We start from the raw sequence: 8,889 nt of genomic DNA on the forward strand, positions 1-8,889 counted from the left end.
CGTGGGAAAACAAGTGAGAATTATAGAGCATATAATTTTGAATTCGACGTAAAATAATTAGTTTGATACTTTTCACTAATTAGGTTGCAATATATCTGTGCGCAAGCATTTTTCTTATATCTCTGTTTCTTCTGGTATGCAACACTTGGCAGAATACTGTTAAAAAACGCAACAGATTTCGAAAACTCTTTTTGGAGTTTTTAATTATTTTATGGGAAACTGTGAATCATTTTTTTCTACAAGGTTGTTTATTCTACTTTAAACTGATGGCAGAGCTGAGCTTTATCAGAGTTCATACGAACATGGACGCCAGGGAAAACCTATAATTATTAGATTAAAAAACTCAGAGAAACAGCAAGGGCAACTAGAGTTATCGTGAAAATTAGTAAATTAATTTTAGGAATTCATAGTACAGAAAAATATAAGTTCCATTTCGGCGCATGATATCCATTAAGAGTTCAGTTTTAACTTCACGCGAAGAACTATTTAAAACATGGGAATATCATGAAAATTGTTCTAGAAAAATTTGTATGAACTCTGTTTTTAACTCAGTAATCTTTGCTTCCTATCCTATTCCACGTAAAAAATGTGAATGAATCAAAAAAGAAGTGTTGAAGAAGGTTGTAGTGCCTAAAGCATTCTAATCTCGCCAGAGCGATAATAGACCTTGTCTATGAAATAAGGTTGTAGGGAACCCTCAGTTTCGGTTCAAAAAAAAGGTTGGTTGATCCCTTGCCGTCTCTGCGCACTCACATGATCCAAAAGCCCACAGCGCAGGCGCTAAAAGCGGGATTTAAGGCTTCAACCTCCTCCGTGTCTTTCCCTCTTAATTACATCAAGTTCGGTGCATCTTTAAAAAACGAGAGTCGTGTGATGGTTCTACGAATCCTTAAATGGTTGAAATCACCAAACATCGATAGTGTTAAACAAGATGGCCCCGGCCATATTACAGTTTTGCGCGGCCAATTTGGTCACACCAAAAACTGGGGAAGGAAGGGAATATTCGCTCAGCCACAAGGGTATGGAACAATAGTTTTCCAGCTCTATAGAGCGCAAAACTGAAAAAATGGCGCTCAATCGAACCCCGATAGTCATAAAGTCCGCCTATAGGATATAGAGAACCATTATACTAAGTTTTTTAGAAGTCGTTTGAAACACGTGGTCGTTCTCCCATAAATATTATTTTACATTTCTGGCTGTCATTGTTGAAGATGGCTACTGTTTGGATAAAATCTTTTTTATTAAATACCAACTACTTAAGGGTAATGTCCTTGCAAGGTTTCAGCCTTCTTGGTAAAGTGGTTTGAGCTAGGCCTTGATTACTTTTACTTAAATAGAATAAAAATTTTCAAATCGAGTTAAAAGCCACAGTTTGACAATGGCCACCATGTAAGCAACTATGTGAATATGAAAAAACTCCATGGATGCAAGAAGTCCACCGATTTCTGTAGATAATTCGCCTCACCAACACTTCTTTTGATTAACCTCGAATTTATAAGCCAATAAGTGAAATATTTAAGCCCGCTTGTTATTTTCTAATTTCCAGCATATTCTTCGGTTAAAGATAGCTTTAGCTCACGTGTAGCTGTTGGTGCTTGGATTTTGGCTGTAACGTACATCTTGTATCAAATATCTTGTTTTACGAAAACGGAATTCAATACCCAGGTATATTACGTCGTTGATTCTGCGAAGGATTTAGAAAGAGTTCATCCTGATGTTCCTAAACGAAAAATTTTGAGACAATACATGGATGAAACATTTACTAATTTCAGATTTTGTAAAACAGTAAGTCTTACATCGTTCCAGATTTAAAGATATTATTCGATGGTTACATGAACTATAAAGGTCAAGTATAAAGCTTCCTTCATTGCAAAATCAAAGTACTTATTCATTTAGACAAAGAATGAGAGGAAATTTAAGTGGTAACGTTGGGAGTTCTTAAATTGTGCCAAGACTCTATTTATACGTATGATTCAAATTTCGATGGCAAGCAGTCGAGATACTTCTCGTTACGTTTAGAAGTAGCCGGAAAAGATTTCCAACCTGTATGTAGGAGAAGCTTGTAGCATTCTGTTTATCGACGCCAACATGACACGACCTTCCGCAGGATCCCTCACGATAGGGATATTTGTGACAAGGGTTAAATGTGACATCTAACGACCAATATTTTGAAGAAAGCTTTTACTATCACTATCAAATATATTGTTTATCAAGATACTTTTCTTGGTGGAAGATAACTTTCATTCTTATTTCAATTACTCTGTATTATCAGAACCGTTGTACAGATAAACCAATAGTATCAAACATGGCAATCGATGAATTCAGACTTTGCGTTAACGTACAGGACAATAAATTGGAACACATTGATCCTCATAAGTTCCCGTGGAAAACTACTCCATGGGCTATGGTCATGACAGAAACAGAGTTAAAGAAATTCTACGAGACACTAAAAGTAGAAGGTGAGTAATAGCTTTATATAAAGTCAACAGGGATTTGGAAAACTTGTCTATACAAAACCGCAGCACGAACATTCGAACTTTTGCAGCACTGTTTAAAAACTTGTCAGTTTCTATGGTATACCAAGGCCAAACGAAGTATCAACGCACTGTTTAGAAGTTAGGCGTATGCCGGATTAAAATAAATGAGATGTTTTCACCGAAGCTCATGAAAGATTTTTAAAAACGAGCGTCACTCTGTTTCAGGTCTAAAAATTGACTTTCACATTAGTAAACGGGCAATCAAGGAATATCCTCTCTACTTGACATTTCACGAAGAAATCATCAAACGTCCTGAAGTTCTGGAAATGGCCACAGCTGCGTAAGTACGAACAAAAGCAAGAATTTATTTTCTCTTGAACGCTTCATTATTTATACGTTCCTGCATTGCATCTACTATGGTATTTACGTCTAAAATTCATATGTCAAGAATTTTAGTTTTGGTGATGAGGACCTTTCGAATGGCCATCATCGCTCAAACGCTTGACTGGAGCTGGTCAAGTTTTCCCCGGTCTCTTTCTCCTTAAAGCAAAGCTCGGGTCACTTGGTTCCCCTACAGGCTGACGTTCCTTACGAACTCCAGTTTTGGCCTAGCGAAGCCAGGAGGCACTTGTGGGCGGGATTTGAAAGTGCATGCATAAATGTCGCCCTTTAGCCTTCGCCAAGCCAAAACTGGAGTTGGTAAAGAAAGTCAGCCAGTAGGGGAACCAAGTGACCCAAGCTTTGCTATAAAGTGTGCTTCGTATTGGCCCCTATCTTTGTTCAATGTGTCAGCCCGCGTACAGACCTCTTCGTATTTGACCCTCCCTTTGGCTTCAATGTGTCAACCAGCCTAGTACCCTTCGTATATTCCACTCCATTTTAGCCTATCAAAAACTTTCAGATTGTCATAAGCAAAATGACGTATTTATTTGATCACCTCTAACACCCAGCCACAATGAGTTCCATCATTGAGATTTAGGACCTATGATATTAGACAGGCATTCCTATAAAATCGTCTCAATACTATACAGTAGAGATGGGTCAATACCGATATCGGTACCGATATTTGGCTAAATCGATATACCGGTATCGGTTTGAGCTGGTATCGGCCCATCTCTACTATACAGTTTCATGTCTTCCTCCTAAGGAATCATTCACTTAAATCTTCCAGTTATTTACATGTTTCTGTTAGGAAAATATTGCGTCCGATACATTCACTTAATTTTCATTGTAAATGACCTTTTTATAGGGTCTTGAGAAGCGTTGAATGCCCTATGGAACTTAACCTTGACAACCTTGAAAGACTTGATAAATACACAAAGTATGCGTGGTCGAAACCCGTATCTGTTGGAGGAGCCGTTACAATCAAACAGCTTGGAGGAGCATTTCTGATCTGGATCTGTAGCATTGGAGTTTCGTTTGCTTCACTTTTAGCGGAGTACATTCTCAAATGCGTAACAAAATAGATATTTCAATTCCTTTTTTTAGTTGTTTTTGGTTCAATTTTATCGAAGTTGGGGTGAAATTATCGAATCCTATTTTATCAATTCCTACTATGCATATAGCTGCTGATAGGGTACTATCATTTGTATATTCGAAAGAGTCCTTACCATTTTGTTCAATAACGTTTAACCTAGCTTAATGATAAATCAAAATTTTCATGACTAAATACAAGATATTGTCAAACACAAGAGTGTAACATTTTGAAGATATTGAATGGTGGAAACTTCATCATACTTGTTAGTTCTATCCAACCGAAATATTTTATCTATATCTATCTTTGTCATTAAGTAAAGTATAAGAAATTAAGTTACTTAAGCCTGAGCATTAGACCCACCAGACAGATTCTAGTCGTTCTATAGAAATTTTTACAATAACAATAACGTCTCCTGGAAAGGTTGGCCTCGGGCCACTTAATCCTCATGCATTATTCATTAATTTGGTGCTGTCATTTAGTATAATTAACTCCAATGTGCACGCAATCGAACATGTTTTGAAGGAACAAAGGGTGTAATTACTTATTGATAAAAACAATCTCAATACTTCATTTACCAACTGTGAACGCGGTGACAGACACGTCCAGTGTAATACCTCTCCGTAACGTCATCGTCACTCAGAGAGGTTGGGAGAGGTAACAAATAAGACAAAAATGCATTGTAAACTCCACAAATAAGAAGGAAACTCATAGTAAAATCAACAAATAAGACACAATTGCATTGTAAATTCAACCTATAACATATTGTAAGTTCAAAAAATAAGACTCAAATGGATATTAAATTCAAGCAATAAAAAAATATATTCTAAGTTCAACAAGTAAGTCACAAATATATTGTTAGCTCAACAAATAAGACATATATTGTAAATACAACAAATATATCGTAAATTCAACAAACAGATACTTTGAAATTTCAACCAGAAAAATTAAACAAATATCAAACAGATTTATTGTAAATTCCACTAATAACAAACAAAAACTTTGTAACTTCAACCAGAAAAATTAAACAAATATCAAACAGTTTTATTGTGAATTCCACTAATAACAAACAAATACTTTGTAATTTCAACCAGAAATCTATGGCCAATTCAACAAATACTACTCAAATCCATTGTAAATTCAACAAATACTACTCAAATCCATTGTGAATTCACGAACCACACAAAATAATATTGTAAATTCACGAACCACACAAAATAATATTGTAAATTCAACAAACAACACACGAATATTGTAAATTCAACAAATAACACACACGAATATTGTAAATTCAACAAATAACACACACGAATATTGTAAATTCAACAAATAACACACACGAATATTGTAAATTCAACAAATAACACACACGAATATTGTAAATTCAACAAATAACACACACGAATATTGCAAATTCAACAATTAACGCATAATTATATTGTAAATTCAACAATTAACGCATAATTATATTGTAAATTCAACAATTAACGCATAATTATATTGTAAATTCAACAAATAACGCATAATTATATTGTAAATTCAACAACTAACACATAAATATATTGCAAATTCAACAATTAACACAAAGATATTGTAAATAACACAAAAAAGTACTATTAAATAATTATTAAGCACCTTAATAAGTATCCGATTCATCCAAGAAAACGTCTTTCAATGTTATCATAAATAATTTTTTAACTCTATCACTTTCTTAGCACATTCTAAGGGACCTTTATAACAATATTAGTTTCAAGAAAACCTTTGCTCTCACCTCCCAGTTCCACCCGAGAGGATATTCACTGTACAAAGATTGAGGTTCGCGATTAATAATTTTACTAAGTACCATAATGGGTATTGCTTTTAAAGACTACGCGTAATCCCTTTAGTACAGTGAAACGTCACGCTGAGTGACTGGCCCCTCGGTCCCTCCCCTTGAATATAACATCTCAGCGCCAAAATAGACTTCGGTAGTTAAAGGTCTTGACGAGTATTCATCATTTTCTTATTTAATTGGTCTCAAGGTCTAACAATCCAAACTTTCTCCAACCAAAAGGTCAGGCAGTCTTTAAGAGGTCAACCACGATCTCTCTTCCGCCGCTATACGATCGAGCCACGGTTGAGGCCAACTTTTATTAAACGTGTCAATTTTTTTTTCTTTTCGAATGCATTCTTCTTATACCTTAAAATCCAAAGGAAAAACGTGGTATGTTATACAACAGCAGAATATTATTTCTCGTGAAAAAAAGTGAGTAGTTCAATCGTCCGATTTTAAAAATTGTGTCTGGCGACTAGCGTTATATTTTAAAATAATGTACAATCCGTTTTGTAGTGTCGTCTCAAGAACTATATTTTTCCTAAAGTAGTGATTGGGCAATGTCACGTGACTGTAAGCCGTGAAACGACTCGGCGGATAAATTCAACAGAAATACCTATGCCCATTCCCAATGCACTGAAAACGCTACAAAATTCACTTATGCGCAGTAGAGCGCTATTTGATGGAAGGTAAGTTTAATATAGACCCCGCTTCTATACAACATATTATATCCCTTTAAAGGTCACGTGATTCGGAAGACAGTTTCTATCGAATGCTTAGAGTAAGTCTCATTTACTAAAATAAGGCATGATACGATTTGAATTAGGAATATTCCAAACTGTAAAATTAATGTGTTTTTTCTAGTAAAAAAGAAATAATAATTGGAACATAATTCTCTCCATTTCTACTTGCTATTCAAAGTTTCAAAGATGACGACATTATTCTATGAAGTTCTATGGGACATACAAAAGGGTTTTATAACCAACTGTGTACCTTAAATTCCGCAATTATTTGTCTTTCAATGAGTAGGTTTGATCGAATGTCGTTAGTGTGCACGGTCCACTCCTGTAAGCCAAGCTTCTTGGCTACAAAGTATGAGGAAATCCTACCCTATTGGTGCCGATTGTCCCGTGTTCGCCGGTGGTGGTGGCTTGATCCCACAGCAATTCCGTCGTTTCCAAATTAAACCTCATTACTTCATGCATTGAAACCCTTAAGAATTTCGGTTTGAAATTATTAAATGACGTATCATTTTATTTTAAATATCAGGATTCTCAAACAAAATTCACGGGCTAAAAACTGTATAACTCTGTGTTCACAACGAATATCTATTTTTCTGAGCTTCAAATTTGGTTACAGTCATGTTAATTTCGACTATACCTATCAATGATTAGGTTAAAATTATCGACTTTCTAATTTTTGAAGATTAAACCCAAATTGAGATAGGCTATAATGAAATTGAATACTAAATTTCGCTGTAGACGATTTTGTGTGTTTCAATCCATACAGCTGTACATAGACTTTTTTGCAAATATTATGACAGTCATAACGTCATCTATGACCATAAGGTTAAAAATGTACACTATTATTTTAAGTACCGGTAGGCTCCGCTAATACACAAGTATAGTTTGATAATTAAGTGTTTATAAATCGCAATATTTAATGGCATTTTGCAGAGTGTTTCCGAAAGGCTTGTAAAAATTTATGAAGGGTGATATCGAAACGAAAATGAACTACGACATTTTGGCTCAGGGTCTACCGTTCTAAAGTTATGATTGAAGTGCTTTGCTGATAATCCCTAGTTTAATTTAGAATCTGAAAGACAATGATGATTAAAGTAGGCCTAAAACACTATAGAAATCGTAACTGGAAAACCGTGGTCCGGGCGACAAAATGCCATGGAACATTTTGGACTCAATATTGCACAAGTACTTTCAAACTAACCTATAACTACGAAACAGACCTACCAGAAACGCTATGTAAATACTTTAAGTCGACTTATTTTTTTTAACCATGTCAGAGATTTTATCGTTAAATACGATTACATTTTGGTCGCTTTCCACCATCCTGTTCCATGTAAACCGTCATTCAGAATTTTTTATACTGAGTCTATTATCTTTTTCTTTATTTGTTGAAATAAACATTTATATTTAGTATAAATATCAGTAGCTAAACACGTATGTTTTCAAGTACGACGATACATCGTTTAAATTTTTAGCAAAAGAAAGTCCTAGTGTTTATTTAAGTTAAAACGTTTAGGCGCTCAAGTCTCAGTAAACCTCTGACGCAGCGGGAGTCCGGCTGTCGTTTTTTAGTAAATATCAAAGTTGTCTCGCCTCACCACGGGATGGCGACACAAGTTAAGAAGAAACCGCGTCTTTTACCGATATAACCACATAAAATAGCTCGGGATACCTCAAAGTTATTAGTCCCAGCTTTCCAAGGAAGAATGAGGAGGTTGTGATCCCCCTTCTTAAGACCCTGCTTGGAGTCTTGGACTCGTCGGAGATATTGGTTTAACGAAAATTGGAAGGGAAATACACCCGAAGAAAGTGAATTTTCATTAAACAACATTCAGGCATAAAGAATGTAACAAGAGGAGTAGAAGACTGAACCTTATTTTGCAACCCAAAGCTTTGAATTTCTAGATCTGGAGTGTCACGTAATCGAGTGATTCTATTGGGTAGTTAGTTTTCTTCGGCAGGCTTATGTATTTATCTTTTGCTATTTAAATTACTTATTGTGAAAGGTTTACCTTATAGGTGCTGACTGTCCTGTGTCCTCCGGAGGTGACTTGACACTACTACACCTCCCTAGTATACCTCATTTCCTTTCCTTATTAGTCACATACTGAAACCTCATGGGGACCCAACTTTATTAAAACCCTTTAAAAAAACAAATAAAATTAAATATGTATACAAATAATTCTGCATAAGTAGAATTCCTGACTGATAAAGCCAAGGCCTAACCACTTTACCTAGAATTAAGGTTTTTGCAGAGACATTAGTTATTTAGAATGATTTTTTTCCAATCCGCGGTCATATTGAAAAACAACGTCCAGAAATGTAAAGAACCTTTATGAAATAATATCCATTCGTGGCAACCGATTTCACTAATATTTTGTA

The 8,889-nt window shown here is 35.2% G+C and overlaps 2 long non-coding RNA genes across 2 annotated transcripts; one reads left to right on the forward strand and one right to left on the reverse strand.

Moving 5' to 3' along the window:
* The first annotated feature begins 2,434 nt into the window (after positions 1 to 2,434).
* LOC149708989 (uncharacterized) lies at positions 2,435 to 4,676 on the forward strand. Its single transcript, XR_016380134.1, has 2 exons — positions 2,435 to 2,817; positions 3,727 to 4,676. It is a non-coding gene; the product is annotated as an uncharacterized LOC149708989 (long non-coding RNA).
* An 86-nt stretch (positions 4,677 to 4,762) lies between these two features.
* LOC149708990 (uncharacterized) lies at positions 4,763 to 8,607 on the reverse strand. The gene is made up of 3 exons (XR_016380150.1): positions 8,520 to 8,607; positions 6,758 to 6,976; positions 4,763 to 6,130 (listed from the first exon to the last, which is right to left on the reverse strand). It is a non-coding gene; the product is annotated as an uncharacterized LOC149708990 (long non-coding RNA).
* Positions 8,608 to 8,889: the final 282 nt, after the last annotated feature.

The sequence above is a fragment of the Phalangium opilio genome, unplaced genomic scaffold, assembly GCF_054372755.1.
Source record: "Phalangium opilio isolate 3A_F unplaced genomic scaffold, DU_Popi_V2 ptg000013l_1, whole genome shotgun sequence".
In the NCBI taxonomy this organism is placed as follows: Eukaryota; Metazoa; Arthropoda; class Arachnida; order Opiliones; family Phalangiidae; genus Phalangium; species Phalangium opilio.